Raw genomic sequence first — 19,314 nt, 5'->3', positions numbered from 1 at the left:
ACTATGATCCAGAGACCAAAGCCCAGTCAATGCAGTGGAAGCACTTGGACTCATCACCTCCAAAGAAGGCAAGGGTGCAGACCTCCGCTGGCAAGGTCATGCTCACAGTTTTCTGGGACCAGGACAGAGTAGTGATGACAGATTTCCTGGCAAAGTGTACCACAATTACAGGAGCCTATTATGCTTCATTTTGAGGAAATTAAGAGAAGCGATCAAAATCAAGAGGCGGAGCAAGATCAGCAAAGGTACCCTCCTCCTGCAGGACAACGCTCCGGTCCACAACTCGCATGTCCCCTGATCAGAAGCACGGGCGTGTGGTTATGAAAAATCCCCATCCTCCCTACTCTCCTGATCTTGCACCCTCTGATTTTCACCTCTTCCCAGCCATGAAGTTGTTTTTGAAAGGAAAGCGTTTCCCAGATGATGCAGCCTTGATTTCTGTAGTCACGTCGTGGTTGGAGAACCAACCTGGGGTGTTCTACAAAAACGGTCTCCAGAGCTGCATCAAACGATGGGAGAAATGCATAACTCTGGGTGGTTCTTATGTAGAGAAAGACTAATAACTGTGCCAAGTTTCGTTGCTCTACTGCTATGGGAAGTGGGTCAGGGGCATTACCTATTGCACGCCAATTGCATTCTTTGATGTCTTGACTTTGCTAAAACAATATATGAAAGCTCAATTACAAAATATGGCAATTTGAAGCTGACAATTTAAGTCATGCTATTCTGACTTAAAAATGTATATGAACGGTTACCGAATTATCAATTATATAAACCCAATAAAATTCGGAATACTATGAATAATATATATATATATATATATATATATATATATATATATATCCTGCATTGCTAAATCGTTTTGCTTACATAAACAAACAACAGTACAAATATTTTAAAGGGATCATCAGTTGTTTACCACGAAACACTCTTCCTTTAAAACACACGAACAAAAATATTTTTTATACTAGATTTATTTTTTTTCCCTCCAGATAAATTCGGCTAAACAATTCATGTCATCTAAAAGGTATTTCTTGCCTGTGTCATATTTGCCTGTCTCCAAGCATTAATTTTCTTATTATTTACGAACTGCTGTTTTTATATCTTGTTTGGTTGAATGCATTCTACTAGTTATCATCCTCTTTTTTGTTATTTTTTTATATTTACATTCTTATATACTCGTACCATCTCCATAAGTGATTACAAATATATTGGAAATATATGAAAATAATATATATATAATTTTAGGAATTATAATTCTTTAATTCCTCGCATGAAAGGGCAGATTTTATATTATTTCTATATATCCTTAATACCGTACCTAGGCACAGCTGGATATAATCGTCGTACATTTTCAGATTCGTCTTATATGTTATTTTTCTTTACTTTAAAATATAAACCGTGTGGAGAGATTACTCGCATTTTAAAAATTATTTCATCTTCTTTATCCTTACGCATTTTAAGTATATAATTATCTACTTTACCAAACCTATTCTACTCGCTATCTTTAAATTTTTCAATAATTTGTAAGAAAAAAGACGATTAGTTAAAAATTTCTGTAAAATATTTAAGAACATGAATACATTTTTTATGACTAGTTCTACGTAACTTCACGCGTTTATTGTTTCTCCTACGTATTGTGGATTACAATTTTTACAGGATAACAAGTACATTTAATTTTGTTACTTACATAATAAATCTTCCTTCGAATGATTTAGTATGGATTTTATTTGTTACATTGGATTTGTATTCTTTAGATATTACTAGAATATTACAGCTTTTATACAATGCTGCTCGACGGGGAGTAGCATTAGAATTATTTTCAGCCGAACAGGACCCACTTGCCATTTCGAAAGAAGGAGTTCTTACTATTGTATTACTAATGACAACGGCTTTGCCCTTTGAGATCTGTTCGGTCTCCTTGGCTGATTAGCTTTAAGAGAACTCACTAATTCTGAGGGCTGTTCAGTCCTAACTTGCATTCTAGTCTAGCCAAAATTAATTTATTAAAAACTTTTTTCTTCTTTTACATATTTATAGATATTCTTTTATATATCTTCACAGTAAAGCAATGTTGCAGCTCGTAGATATATTCCACAGTCGGATTTCGCCAAAGTTTGCCTGACCTGTGTTAGTTAATAGACTTTCTTTTGCGTAGCTCTCGGCTCGCATGCAAGAGACTCGGGTTTCTAGTCCCGAGTTCGAATGTGTTCAACTGATGAACCTAAATGAAGGCGAAACTAAAGGATTGGACTTCCAGTTTGTTGGTTATTGTGAGATGCGACGTTGCTCGACCGTGGAAATATATCATCTTTAAAATTATAAAAATAATATATATATATATATATATATATATATATATATATATATATATATATATATATATATATCCGTTCGTTTAACGCGTAAAAACTACTGAAGGAAATAATTTAAAGTATTTAATACAACTTAAAAATCTTTACTCGGACACCATTTTATCAGAGAGGCGGTAGCACTCTCTATATAGGGATGGCCCGTACACGCCTATATACGCCTACAAAACAAAACTATCCAAATCTCAACTAAAATCAACTTATAAGTTTCAAAAAGCACATATTCTTACAGAGAAGTGTCTTACGAATCCAGCGAGTGTCAGAACGTCGGTTAAAATGTCAAAAGAGAGCAAAAAAAAAGGGTACAAAATGGCCAATTGTTCTTCTTTCTTCTTTCTTCTTCTTTCTTCTTTCTTTTGAGACGATGTATCTCGGTGTACGAACGGTCTCTGACAACAGTTCAAGCATCAATCGACTGCTCTTTACACGGAGAAGTGCAGTGACCCATCACTTTTTAGCTAACTCCATAATTAAATAAGATTACGTGTAATAACAAGTTTTAAACACTATATACCCAATGTAGACAGACCACTTCGAACACGGAACTTCTCTCAAAAGGGACAGATCCAAATAATACACCGGATGCTCACAGACGTTCCAGTTTGCCAGTGGCCTATATTTCTTGGACGCTGAATATTTGAGGTGAACGTTAAGGTTTTTTCTTTAAACAGTAACCCACCAGCGTTAATGAAACCACGAAATCTTTATCTCAGTTGATCAAAATTGTTATAAGAGTAACCTATCAGCAAGTACGGCGTCAAAAAACAATGTTATAAAAACAAATAATTCTTCAGATTTTGGACTGTAAAATATGTACAAAATGTCAATGCTGTGACCAGGATTCGAACCTAGGTTAGCACGGCCACAACGTGGGGTCCTAACCTCTAGACGATCACGGCTAACACTGACGTCTGTCGCTCTTGGCAGAAAGACACATGACTACTGTCAAACTATTGAAAAATAAGGAGGAAACTTGAAATTCTCACGCATACGCAAAAATACACTATAGCAACCATTGTTAAATGCAGCTGAATCTCTTCGCTCGCTAAGAAAAGTAGATCAGACCAGTTCTTCTAAGAACTCACCAAACGCCAAAGGAAATAAGTTAAATTAACCGCAAAAGAAACTGCAAGAAAGTCAAGAAAAATTTAATAGTGAAGGTATGAACATTTTAGAACTTTATAATACTCTAACTGTTTTATCAGAGATGCGGTAGCACTCTCTATGTAATATAGAACCGATGGAGAACCAAGAGGCAACTCCTAAGGCCCAAAACCCAAAGACCTAAAACCCAGCAGGAAGCGACCTGCTACTAATGGAGGCGGCAATGAGCCGCCTCCTAAAAAAGACAATACTATCATGAATGTAAGTTTAAAAATAAGACTGTAAGTAAAAATACTAATTAACAAGAATAAAAAAGCATTGGAAATGCAAAAGGATGTAGGGATGGTATGCCAAAAAGTATACAAACAAGATAGCTATGAATGGCTAGGCACATGGAAATAGAATTGCATCCAAAGTATAGCCCTATAGCTTTTCTCCAATCTTCATTCCGTGCCATCATTACGGTTGTAAAAAGCTATAGGGCTATACTTTGGATGCAATTCTATTTCCATGTGCCTAGCCATTCATAGCTATCTTGTTTGTATACTTTTTGGCATACCATCCCTATATCCTTTTGCATTTCCAATGTTTTTTATTCTTGTATAAATATGAATAACAGAACACTAGCGAAGGATAATTTGTGTGCATTTATTTCAGATCATATTTGTCTATTTTTATATTATGATTTTAAATCCACAAAAAGTCACCCTAAAATTGGCAAGTAAAGCATAACAGAGATGACAAGAAGTGTTGTTAAATGCAGGTTTCTAGTTCATTTTTGGATGAAGGCCGTAAAACGATTTAATAAATAACCCGAATGTATATGATAATTGCTCAAGAATGCGAACAATTAAATGTTCGGTTCAAAATTCCATGACGGTTCCTAAGTTTGATATGAGTCATCCGCAGAAAGCTGGGAGAGCGGGGGATAGCACAACGATCGAAAGATGCAATGTCGGCTTTTATTTTGCTTATTGATGAAGCTAATTTGTTGATAAAGTAGATATAATTTAACTTTAGCTTTTAATTAATTAATTTTCTTTCACGATTTAATTAGAAATTGCAAGCAAGGAAAAAAGATTTTAATTTCATTCATTAATCGGAAATGAGGTAATGGGAGAAAGAAAAGGAATCCAGTTTTTATTCGGTTTTGAGGTTGGGATCAAATTATAGTTTCTGTTCTCAGAATGTTAAGGCATGGCCTCTTTTTTTTCCAAAGACGGTAAATTTATTGCCTGTAACATGATGTGCTTTAAGAGAGTGTCGACTGGTCTATACAAGCATATTTTTTCACATTCCCGGTGTCATTTTCGATCGAATTTGGTGTCCTCTCATTAAAACATATAGTTTTACGGTTACCACCAAGAGGAGGCAAGTAGAAAGAGATTAACACATAGATAGACGGGCCCAATGCAAAAAATAAAGATAGATGGAAAAGGTGAGAAATCTAATTGCGTTAGAGCTAGTTTTATCGAGAAGATTTTTATAATTGTTATCAATATATTAGAAAACTTGAATAAATACTGAAATGTTTCTCAACTTCAAAGCCAGATTGGTCAATGTCGTTTAAAAGCGGCAAAAAAACAACGTTCGTATATCAGCAACAACATTTATAGCATTAAACTTTACTGTTATATGACTATTTACTTAAACTTATTACACCATCAAAGTGAACAGTAAATTACATCAATATTTAATATGAAGAAAACATGTTTGGACATCCAAACACGGTTTCAGAACCATTCAATCCGCCATTATTAAAACCATTCTTAACAAACAGATGAACACTAACCCCACACTATCAACACATGTATATGCAATTTACGTAATGCCATGTCGTTGTTGTAAGAAATGTTATATTTCAGAAAACCGAACGTTCCTACAAAATATATCTTCGAGTACAACAGAGCCATTAAGGACCCTCCAAATTCATTCGTTTTACACGTTTTTCGATAATCACAGTTTTAATACACAATCTCTCACAGACACCAATCGAAGGCGTCTTCGCAAATCCAGTATTTATTTCACTAACTAAAGAATCCTACAAAGACCTTTTTCTTTCAACATTTATCACATCACAGCCGGAAAAATGTTGTCTAACAAAACCTGATTAAATATGTTATATTTAAAACAGTCCCTCTGTCACCTCCTCCTCCATCGTCGCCTCTATTTCCATACCTAATATAGCTTCTTCATCACCGGTTGATATTAGCAACTTTCCTACTCATTGCGCTCGCATTTCTGCATTCTTAAGTCCATCTCCCTCTTTTCTTACAAATATCCACTAAATTTTATAAACGTCTCTGAATTCTCTACTTATGTTTCGTTTTGAAGTTTGTATTTTGAGAGCTTATCAGATATTGTCACACTGATGATGATGATGATGATGATGATGATGATGATGATGATGATGATGATGAATCTTTGACAAACCAATACTTCCTGCTCCTCTGTATGTCATTCTGTACAGTGTTTACATTTTCCACATTTTAGTGTCTAGTTTGTTTATGTCCCTTTGTGGCCAGTCAACAATGCCAAAGTTGCATGTTATCACAGACATAGCAAGTTGGTTAATGGTAGTTGTTTTATTGGATTTTTATAAGCTCTGTTTTACAGATTTTCTTTACATGGCAAATATATTTATGGCAATTATTCTCTCATCTTGGCATGCTGAATTCAATTGTCAAGGTATTTGTATTTTTCCTGCTCTTCTAGGTCCTTGATATCAGTTTCTTCTAAGCTATATGTTTTTCACTTGGACTTTTTTCCAGCTCTGATGAAGCACTTAGCACATTATCCAAACTAAACTTTATTCAAATATCCCTGGAGAAAGTATGCACAACCTGCTAGAGTCAACTTAAGTCAACGTCTGAGTTGACATATAGTTTGAGATCATCCATGGTTGGCTCCTTTTGGGGCTCAGATTGTAACTATTTTTTAAACCCATAATTTCAACCATGCAAGCCGCATATTATTAGCTTTCAATTCTAATATGTTTTATTGATTCTTTTAAATGAGCCTCAAATATGATGCCTATCGGAAAACGTTAATCCTGCAAGGAAAAAGTTCTAAACATTTACAGTTAAGGTCATCTCCCGAAAAGCATCTAAACTTTTTTGATTAACCGTTTTCTAACAACATGGCTTTGGTCATGTAATTTCGATTTTTTACACAGGTTTAACCATTGAAATATACACTTTAGAATCCAACACTTTAGAATCCAACACTTTAGAATCCAACTAGTACTTCGCTATTATGAAGCGCTCTTCATACAGGTATTCTACCTACTTTCAAAATTATAATTCTTCATCTTCCACTTTTGTTATTTTTCACAAGTTGACAAAATTTTACATAAAACACATATCCATGATAGTAAGACTAGCACACCTACCGGTGTTGTCTGCGATTCTGGAAATAAAATGTATTTTTCTTATAATGTTTTTTCTTTTCTTTTTTTCGTCCTTGTCCTCTCACTCTTTCTTTCTCTCACCCTCACTCTTTCCCTCTCTAATGTATCGGTAAACTCATAGTCATTAAGTACACCGGCATTTCACGAAAATTAATATTCATATGACATCTATTTCAAGCCTCGAAGTCCACATTACTATTTTTTTTTTAGTTTTAAAGTTATAAATAAAATAAAGTGACAAGTCGTCTTTTTTTTCATGAGTGCCAGGCGCGAATGTAGATACTACGATATTATTGTAGCACATCCGGCATTACATCCTTATTTCTTGCGTTTAGTAAGGATTTATTACTTTTGTCATATTTTGTTTCCATCTCAGTGTACCATTACTGGCGAGATAGATTTTCCCATCTTAAAAACAGTAAATAAGACCTTTTCTTTTTGATAACTTTTCTCTGATTCGTTCACTATTTATTTGTTGTCTTTGGTCAACAACAGACACAGCCCCCCCTCCCCTCTCATCCATGTGCCTACTACTAAAATGAAAGACAAACAACAACAAACAACAAAAGAAAGAAATTGAAACTGAATCAAATAATCTTAATGCTTACCACAATCCCTAACTTTACCACTAACCCGAGCCGTACTCTTAGGTCTAACCCTAACTCTATCCCTTACACTTATGTCTACCCTCAAATAAGACGATGTACGCCACTTGAACTAATTATTAAACGAGAAGTCGCTTAAGGCTCAGTAATTTATCCCAATAACTTAAGACTTTGTGTGTGGGGTATATGGTTAGAAAAGAAGAAAAAAAGAAAGAAACGTACGGGCGTATCTGCATCGCTCTTTGGGAAAGAAGGAAAGGATAGCCAGCGCATTTGTATACGCGAAGGGCATCTTGGGAAGGTAGAGCATGATGGGAGAAGCTATTTTTTTTTCCTGTCTCTTCTTTTTTTTCTAGATAGGAGAATATAAAAGCAGGGAAAAATTACCTGAGGCAGCAGAGAGAAAAGAGTCGTGAACATCTTCTCTTGAAAAGAATTTTGTATTGCTGATGTTCGGATTGTGCGGTGTGACATTGGTGGCGAGAGGCCAGGTGTGGTCGATTGGAAAAGAAGAGGGCAGAAATGTGCTGTTGTTGAGAGAGTGACTCCCTCCTTCCCGAACCCCAGAACCGAATCCTGATTATAACCCTAGAAATAAATAATCTTAATGCTTATCACAACCCCTAACCTTACCACTAACCCGAGCCGTACCCTTAGGTCTAACTCTAACTCTATCCCTTACACTTAAGTCTACTCTCAAATAAGACGATGTACGACACTTGAACTAATTATTAAACGAGAAGTTGCTGAAGGCTCAGTAATTTATCCCGATAACCGAAGACCTTGGGCTAATTTAAATCAACACAATTTTTGCAATTTTTTTTTTTTCTGTAATTCATCAGAAAATTTTCTCGGTTGCAACAAACACCAGAAATTGAAAGATCATCGCTTGACGCTAGGGTTAGTATATTGAAAAATAAATTGAGAGCCGTGCCTTGTACATAACAAACCAAACCAGCACTCAGTATGCTTTTACAGTTAAGATTCACATTGAATACGGTGATCTACAGTTTGTAAGTGTGCCTTTTTTTAGTTTGTGACTTTTAGTTAGAGTACACACACACATAGAAACAGATTGAGAAACTCGCCATATCTAGCCACATTGAGAAGATATGATCTCGCGTGACAGCTTTTTGTACATGGCATACACACATTAAATATATATATATATATATATATATATATATATATATATATATATTGCAAGGTAGTCACCACTTATCAAGGCCCGGAAGCCACTCGAGGATAAGGGTTATTGCGTGTACTATACGTTAGTATTGGAGATTTGATAAAGTGTCTTACTTAAGGGGGCGGTTCATCAGGAATTTGTTCATGTTGGATTTGAAGGCATCCAGGTTGTAGTCAGGTGGGAAACAGGTAAACGGAACAGAGTTCCACAGGCGTGCACTTCTTAATAAAAAAGCTTTGTTCATGGAATCTACGTTTTGATTTAGGCACAGATAAAGAGTGGGGAAAATTTTTGACAGTGGTTTCAGCTAAACGGATGTTTATCATGAAAGATTGGCGAAGAAGGACTAGAGATTGGAGCTCAGACGAGCACTTACCATGGAAGTAACGATAAAACAAAGATAGGCTCGCAACGTCTCTCCTGTGGGAGAGAGGTGGCAGGGAAGAGAACAGGGCATCCCCTACTAAGCCATGAAGCCGATTTTATACTCTGTCAAGGCCGGATATGCTGTTTCTTGCAGCTCCTGCCCAGATGTGGCAACAGTACTCCATCCTTGGACGTACTTGGCTTTTATATAGATAGAGAATTGCATTAGCATTGAGATATCTTCTGGAGCGGTAGAAGGATCCTACCATATTTCCAGTGACCTTGGCAACTGACTTGATGTACGTGTTCCATTCCGGGTCAGGAGTAACGGTCAAGCCCAGAAGCTTATCAAAACATGGAGCTTCCCCTAGACGAGAGCAATCCTTTTCAATTGATGTCAAATGGGAATCAGAGCGTTGATGATGTAAAGATATGAGCTTGGTTTTAGATACATTAAAAGTAACCTGCCCATCAACCACTACTCTTATGAGCATATCAGAAAGAAATGATTTCCTGATTGAGAAAACATTTTCATTATACCGTAGCTGGAAATCTTGTGAAGTAGGCCTTTATACCATACCTTATCGAATATATATATATATATATATATATATATATATATATATATATATATATATATATATATATATATATGAATGAATGGTTGTATCTGTGTGCATTATGGATTGCAAGTCTTATTTTGTGTAGGCAATTGCTTGACTAAATTCCAGACACGTCTAGCGAATCATTGCGTCTGACATTGTTGGCAGTTTGAACGGAGATGGACTTGATGAACCAAGATTGAAAGATTAAACAACTAAAACAAAACAAAAACTACATTCAATTCCTTTTATATTTGAATTTTGATTGGCAATCAGATCACATGTGCGCGTCGACTGTGTAATCGAAAGATGAGTGTTGCGATTCACGCATGGGAGAGGAAAAAAAATATAGAAATTGCTTTCAGTCAAATCATTAAAAAAAATATTAACTCACGCGCTCAAATGTAAACACGAAAACTAGCACTCAGTCTGGACAATCACTTTTGCTTTAGCGTAATTTTGTATTATAGGAGAAAAACAACGCTAAATTACTTGTGCATGAGCTTATATATACTTTTATTTCAATTGACATTGTATATTAGTATGGTATTCCATTGATACCTTCGATTTTCAAGAAACACTGAAAACTCAGTCAATAAGATAAAATCGACCAAATATATTCGATTTTTGTTGGTGTATCTAAAATGCAATCCACTATAATATAAGAGACATTCCAGAAGTAATGCCTCCTATTTTTTATTCCGCCGAGCAGAGAGGATAATTTTCTTACTCAGTGTGTTGTCATGTTACTTTTAAATAATTTGTTATTATTTACCTTTTTTTATTGCTCTCAATTTTTTATCATTATGTGCTTTAATTATCATTTCTGAGTTTTCACAGTTCATGTTGTTATTATTAAAGATTTTTTGTGTGTAAGGGTTTTTTCGATAAGATTTAAGAATTATTTGAAAAAATTTGATTTTTACCATATCGGTGTAGGGTGGCGTATACCAAATTATATACTTTCGTTTATTTTTAGTCTTATTATTGTTTTTTGTTATTTGTATTTGATTTCGATATTATGGTATCAACTATTGTTTAGATCTGTACTGTAGATGTTGCTTGCTTTCTTATAGACATTTTCGTCGTTAAAATGTTTGCTAAGTCTACTCTCTATAAAGTAAGGAATCTGTTTTATGATTGACTTCGGATTTTAATATATTATATTAGTGTTATCTTTTAAGTATGACTTACAAGTATACAGATTAAAGGTTAGAGTTACAGCTAAGATTTACATATTTTTATATTAGCCGCTAATTTTAGGCCTAATTTTTCATTTCTATGTGGATTATTTATTCATAGTTTCCCCTTGATTTTATTTAAGTCTCTTATTATAGATAATTCATCATCTATATCTAGGCCGATATCAGTATTATCATATATATTTGTGTCTATATATATTGAATAACCCTACAATGTTCGATACCTTATATATATATATATACTTATAAAACTCAAATGACCTTGTAACGGGTGTTGTACCCCAATACCTGGTTTACGACTTTCGGTTGCGCATGCGTACATAAACAAATGATCAACGCGACAATAAAACGTATTGCTTTACTGTGTACGTTTTCAGCGTCACAATTGTTTGTTTTTTGTTGTTTTTTTTCGCGTTTAAATTATTCAAATAAACAATTGTTAATACTTTCTGCATTTTTTTACATCGTTCATTTCTGTATTACGTTTAAGTTATTTTAACGCAATTTTCTTACAAATAAATATACTTTGACCCGTTGACAACCATAAGAGAATTTTACAACGGCGATTTACTCACAGCCTTCCTTTTTTAATTTATTTTCCATTTTGTAATACAGCTTTCCTAAAAGACATTCATACATTTTCTTCTACGCTACCAACATAAATAAATAACCCCGAAAATATGTTTTTTTTAATTTGCGTTACAAATAAATAATCAACGCGACAATAAAACGTATTGTCTTACTGTGTACGTTTTCAGCGTCCTGATTCTGTTTCGCGTTTAAATCAAAAGATATATTAAATTTTGTATTAAACTTAAGTATTACGGTATCTGTTCAGTGCACATTTACTTATAAGTATGACAAACCACTTATAATTCAATGGCTGTTATTTTTTTTTCAAAAATAAACAACTATAAAGAGAACGAATCATAGAAATCTATCTATATTCTTTTTTTCGTTTTAATATACTTTCATAGAAATGTATCTGTTATGTCACAAAAATATTTTTCTTTGCGTCATAAGTGTCACGTTCATACATTAATTCCATAGTTAATATAACATACTGATCCAACGGGTCATCGTTAGTCTAGTATATATATATATATATATATATATATATATATATATATATATATATATATATATATATATATATATATATATATAATTTTGTTTATTTAACTTTATATTAATTACGAAAATATTTTAATATTAATTTTAAAAAAACTAACGCAGAGTGCCAGGTTTTGTTAGGTCGTAAAATACGCTTAAATGTTCTTTAATTCATGCGGATTTATTATTACGGAGCCGATTCCTTATTGAAAATTATATATATATATATATATATATATATATATACAGTAGCGTCCAAAAGTTAAGGAACGATCGATCATTTTTTTTAATGGCTTCTAACTTTATCTATGAAAAAGACAAAAATATTTTTTGGTGAATTTTCAAATGTTTAATAATGGTAGTTAAAGAATTTTTTTTTTTTAATTTTTGATTTTAATACATATTAGTTTTTTTTTTACATATAAATAAATTTAATTAAATTACAGGCGCCCAAAAGTTAAGGAACGAGGGAAATTCATTATGAAAAAATAAAGAATCCTTTCAGTATTTAGTGAAAAGCCCCTTGTTTTCAATCACACTATGGCATCTTTTGCTGCAAGACAGAACCATTCGTTCACATGTTATAGGTGAAATATTATTCCAGGATGTTTTTATACATTCCCATAAATCATCAAGATTTTTTGGGGGGTTTTCTGTGAGCTTATTACCAATAATTTTCCAAACATTTTCAATTGGATTTAGGTCTGGGCTCTGAGCTGGCCAATCCATGACGAAAATATTGGATCTATTTAGCTCTTCTAAAACTAATTTTGCTTTATGACACGGTGCGTTGTTTTGCATAAAGATATCAGAATTAGAAAGATTAGGTACCACATGTTCTCTAATCAATTCTCTGTACATTTGGGCATTAACTTTTCCATGAATTCTCACAAGGGGGGCAGTTCCTTTTGAAGATATCATGCCCCATACCATTATACTGCCGCCTCCAAATTTTACTGTACTTTTTACGCACTTAGGGGACAGTATTTCTCCATTTTTTATTCTGACATGTGGTCTTTTGTCTGATCCGAAAAGATTAAATTTAGATTCATCAGTAAAATGAACCTTTTCCCATTTTGTTTCTTCCCATTTGTATTTTTTAAATGGCTTCTAACTTTATCTATAAAAAAGGAAAAAAATTTGGGGTGAATTTTCCAATTTTTAATAATGGTAGTTAAATAAAACATTTTTATTTTTTATTTTTAATACATATTAGTTTTTTACATATAAATAAATTTAATTAAACTACAGGCGTCCAAAAGTTTAGGAACACAGAAAATTCATACAAACGTTAACAATTTTATTAACAACAACAAAATGTCGACTCCCCATATTCGAAAAAGGCTATCTGTACAAGAAAAACAGCTTATTTGTGACCATTATGATGAAAAAAAGTTCATAGGGGAGACTGCTAAAATATTGAAAAGCTCTAAAAGCGTTGTTTTTCGGATTATTGAAAATAGAAAAAAAGGTTTACCATTGACTGAAAAGAAAAAATCGGGCCGACCACGAATAACAACTAAAAGGGAGGATAGAAAAATAACTCGATCATCTCGTTCTGATGGCTTTAAAATTGCGGCTTCGATATCCCGGGATTTTACATCCGAAACTGGACACAAGATTTCCCGACAAACGATCTCACGAAGATTAAACGAAGTTGGATTATTTTCAAGAAGTCCATGCTCAAAGCCTTTAATTTCTATTAAGAATGCAACGGCCTGATTGTTATTCGCCGAAAAACATTTGTTTTGGGAAGAAAAAAAATGGGAAAAGGTTCATTTTACTGATGAATCTAAATTTAATCTTTTCGGATCAGACAAAAGACCACATGTCAGAAGAAAAAATGGAGAAAGACTGTCCCCTAAGTGCGTAAAAAGTACAGTAAAATTTGGAGGCGGCAGTATAATGGTATGGGGCATGATATCTTCAAAAGAAACTGCCCCCCTTGTGAGAATTCATGGAAAAGTTAATGCCCGAATGTACAGAGAATTGATTAGAGAACATGTGGTACCTAATCTTTCTAATTCTGATATCTTTATGCAAAACAACGCACCGTGTCATAAAGCAAAATTAGTTTTAGAAGAGCTAAATAGATCCAATATTTTCGTCATGGATTGGCCAGCTCAGAGCCCAGACCTAAATCCAATTGAAAATGTTTGGAAAATTATTGGTAATAAGATCACAGAAAAAAACCCAAAAAGATCTTGATGATTTATGGGAATGTATAAAAACATCCTGGAATAATATTTCACCTATAACATGTGAACGAATGGTTCTGTCTTGCAGCAAAAGATGCCATAGTGTGATTGAAAACAAGGGGCTTTTCACTAAATACTGAAAGGATTCTTTATTTTTTCATAATGAATTTCCCTCGTTCCTTAACTTTTGGGCGCCTGTAATTTAATTAAATTTATTTATATGTAAAAATAAACTAATATGTATTAAAATCAAAAATTAAAAAAAAAATTCTTTAACTACCATTATTAAACATTTGAAAATTCACCAAAAATGTTTTTTTTTTCTTTTTCATAGATAAAGTTAGAAGCCATTAAAAAGAAATGATCGATCGTTCCTTAACTTTTGGACGCTACTGTGTATATATATATATATATATATATATATATATATATATATATATATATATATACAGTGCTGATTCAAAAGTTTAAAAAATGACATGAGTGCCATTAACTAGATTCCCAACAAAAATATTTAGCGCTCCAGCTGCGTTCTTTACCGTTTTAGCTAAATAAGATTAAATTTAAAATTAAACGAATTCAAGCTATGAATAAATTTGCGCATGCGTAAAAGTAATAGTGATATATCGGCAAGTTGAAATGAACATGTTATATTTTAACTTGTAGACATAAATCTGTACGTATTATCCATCCATCAAAACAAAAATTTTACTCGTTATAAACAATCCTTATGGTATGATTACTATTTCTTGTTATTCAGTGTTAAGTAACGAGTAGTTTAAAATTTTATCGCTGACATAAATTACGCAGACATAAATCTACGGTTTTATTTATATAGATTACATTCATATTTATTTAAATATTTAAATTTATTTGGTTAGAATTCATAGCACTTATCATTATTAATATGATCTAAATATTAATTTAATTGTCCGGACATCCAATGTGACAGAAAACATCATCATCGCAAGCATTAATTAATGAGAAACGGATCACCTCCCTTTATAGTCGCTATTTATCAGTTAAAAATCATTAAATCCATTTTAACAGTACAATCACGATGATGTTTTTATCACACTGGATATATATATATATATATATATATATATATATATATATATATATATATATATATATATATATATATATATATATATAATAACACATGCATTCCATCCGCTACAAAATAAATACCTTACCAAAAACATCGTTTATCAGGCCAAAGTATTTGCCAAATAAATCCCGAATAACAAAAAATATTATGCAAGAATGATCTCCCTGGATTTTAAAAGCAGGTATTACGACCACAAAACTACATCCGAAGTCAAACAACGCCGAATTAGTGAGCCACCACTGGGAGTATAAGTAGACGACCGCCGATAGTAAGTTGGAAAATAGTTCGGTAGGCTAGCACATATAGAACCTTAGACTATGTTTGAATAAGGAATTAGTTATCATAATCTTTTAAGATCCCCAAAATTCATTAAACTTCATATAGCAAACGTATTTATACAAAAAAATAAACTTAACCTTGGACTAACAACAATTACAAAAAATATATAATTATAACTAGCAGGGCGTCCGGCATTGCCTGGTTGTAAAATATGCTTAAATATGATATTTTGATTAATGCAGATTAAATATTTATCATTATATTATATTGGGCCCAATATATAGTAATGATTTAAAAAGCTTTTAAAAAATTATGTGCGCCACCACTGAGAACCGAAACCAACACGTTTAGCTTACGATTTACTTTTTCTTTTGACGTTAATGCCTGAGATATAAAGACATGTTTCCTGCAATGCAAAAATTAAAATATGAACCACTAGCTATTACGTTACGAATGCGTATTCGTAATGCCGTCGTTCGACCTTCATCTGGCAAATTTTATTTTTTTTAATTTTCACACTTTTGCGCCGATTTTCCCCGGCTAAAACCCAAATATAAAGTTTCGTATGTGTTCGAATACTCTATGTATTAATTAATGGTTCATTGATTGTGTTTGAATAAGGAATCCCTGTTCTAAATGTTTTTACCCATAAATGCAGGAGTAGACATCCTCTCACAGGAGTGAAACACACTTGTAACCATGGGTGGTTTTGCTGTCAGAATAATAACTAGAGGATATATATTTTATTTATTTAGACACCCAAAAATACAACGCATGAATTAAGTGATTAGTAACAGAGGCGGGTTAAACCCATGGGCTAAGACCATTCTTTGAGATCAAAATAAAATGTATATACTTAATTGGTTAAGTAAGCCATTGTAGCAAGTTCTGGGCCTGTCTGATTAAGTTAAATCAATTATTAAATTAATTATTAAATCATAGACGCCTTCTAGTAATCAATGAACCAAAAGCACCAAACGGCCTGAATTTGACCATTATAGGATACAAATCGACCCAATTTCAAACAAAATTAACTAATAATACTTTACAATATAAAATGTGATTATCTCCCTTACATTTTATCCTACTTAACGATATGAAAACATTTTTCAAGTAGAATAACAATGAATCTTAAAACATTAAATATCAATAAATAGATTAGAATACTTCACCCGTAATATTATACAAGGATTTATATATATATCTTTAATACACCCATTTTATTTACTCTCGCATTCAATTAAACTTTGAAACTAAAAGGGTCTTAAATCCGAGCACAAATATAACGATAATCTATAAACATTACCTGCCATCAATACAAAACTAAAACTAACCGTAATATTTTGCAAGGCTGTTACGGCCATAATATCGAAACAAAAATTTAAAAAATTAAGTATTGGGTAACAAACAAATAACAAGATCTAATTTAGGAACCCAACGAATGGGATGTATATTAAAAAAAAATTTAAATGGCTTAGGGCTCTCTGTAGCAACTTGTCATGACTCTGCTTTTAAATAAGGATACGAAAATTAGGCGATATATTAATATTTAAATGAGATTTTCCGTAACCACAACAAAGGTAGATGTTTCTCGCATGCCTTTCTAGCTAGGGATTTTCCCTTCCTTTCTTCTCTTCATAAAATGCTCCATTGCCAAAAGTGTGCTTATTCATAAAGTCTGAAGAAATGCTGGTTTTGAAAATTTTCAAACGACATAATGCTTGAAATTGTCGAACTGGACATGGACACAATTGTAACGTAAATTGACATACACTTTTTGTTGCCACCAACACCTTATTTTGAAGTCTTGTTTTTGCTTACACAGTATATATATATATTGAATTTCCTGTCGATTTCGACTTATAAGCTCCACGACAACGATTTATGCTACTCGGAAATCAACACAGATTATTTTTTTATAGTGGTGAAGGCTTTATTCAGAACCAACCACACTTTTTGGTATACTTGCTAATCTTTGTCGATGCAATGGCTACCACAAGACAGAGCAGTAGACCTCTGGTTTTACATCAGAGTTTTTCTTCTCCTATTTCTCATGTTTCATATATATATGTCTGTGAAAATATGATTGTTTCAATGATATTTCTATTTTTTATATACCAATCCTTAATTTATTAAGCTCAAAGTAATTATAGAGCATATAACAAACAAATGACAAAAATCTATATTTCAAATTTCATAATGTTGACCATTTCACAATGTATTCCTTTAATTACGTTGACATTCACAATTCTTGACAGCAACTGTTTCGTAAAGCGAAACTATTCACTTAATCAATGAATCCATTCTGCCCTTAACTCGTCAGAAGAAATAGCAACTATCAATCCATCAAAAAAATGTATTTGGGTATAATTAAAAATCCGAAAATTAGAAGATTAAAAATCCGAAAATTAGAAGATTAAAAATCCGAAAATTAGAAGAGAAGTTATATTCTTTTATTACACCATTTTGAATTTTCAAGTAAAGTCACTAAAATTTTAATTTCCGTATCATTAAATTGTATCAATTTTGATATACACTACTAAAAATATCCTATTTAGTATTTTAATAGTTTATTTACAAGTAATCTATATATATATATTTACTTAGATAATATTAGCAATTGTAAGATATATAACATATTTCTATATTTTAATTTAATTTTATGTGCAACTAATTACAAAATATATGTATTTTATTTACGGTTATACCGATTGTTGATGTTATCCAATTTATATATTCATATAAAATTCCTTTTTTATTATTGTCATAATGAAATTTATTGTGACATAAATTATAAATCTTTTTGTCATTTTCAATAATCTTACTTAATTTTAATATAAAATTTGCCTTTGTAATATTTTATTGTAATATGTTTAAGAACAATTATAGATCGATAATTTACTTTTATATTTAAATGGGTTATTTCCATTTATCGAACCTAGTTATATTAAATGATTTTATTATATTGATAAATAATGTATTTATCTAGTTTTATTGTTATTTTATTGTATATTATTTATCTATTAATCCAATTGCATTATAAATTGATTTTAGTATTTATTTAAATTAAATAATATTAACATTTAAAACATTTCAATATAAATAAATATATTAATGAACTTTGTTTATCAACAATTTAAGTAACATTATAATATTTAAATCAACAATAATTGTGTATCTCTATTAGTTATTCTTCTATAATTATATTTCATCTTCTCTAATTTATTAAATTTCAATATATCTCAATTTTTATTATTTTAATTGTATCCTATTATATTGAATTCAGATCCCATACTTTTATATTGTTGCCGTAAATTCAAAAGTAATAATAAAGTATTTGATATTCCTTAAGCTATTCTTTTGTATTAATATTATTTAATAAGATCATTATCGACATATATTTTATATAATTATATTACATCATTAATATTATTAATATTAATATTATGTTAATATTATAAATATTATTTAATTGTGATTATAATCAATACATTATATATAATATCGATAAATTAACGATTAAATCATTAAAACTTAAAAGTTGTAAAATTTTAAAATCTAAATTAGTATAGATAATATATATTTTAATATGCATTCAGATTTTTTAAAGTTTAGAACTTTAAAATTTTTAAGATTCAATATTTAATTACGGTTTTTATGCACATTTTTATTTTCTTTAATTTCTTAATTTTTTTAATCTTTAACACTTATTTTTTCGATGAAATTTATAAAATAAAAATGAATTAATTATTAATATTAAA

The sequence above is a fragment of the Euprymna scolopes genome, chromosome 15 (genome assembly GCF_053919585.1).
Source record: "Euprymna scolopes isolate OS-2025 chromosome 15, ASM5391958v1, whole genome shotgun sequence".
NCBI classification, from domain to species: Eukaryota; Metazoa; Mollusca; class Cephalopoda; order Sepiida; family Sepiolidae; genus Euprymna; species Euprymna scolopes.
This window is presented reverse-complemented; position numbering follows the sequence as displayed.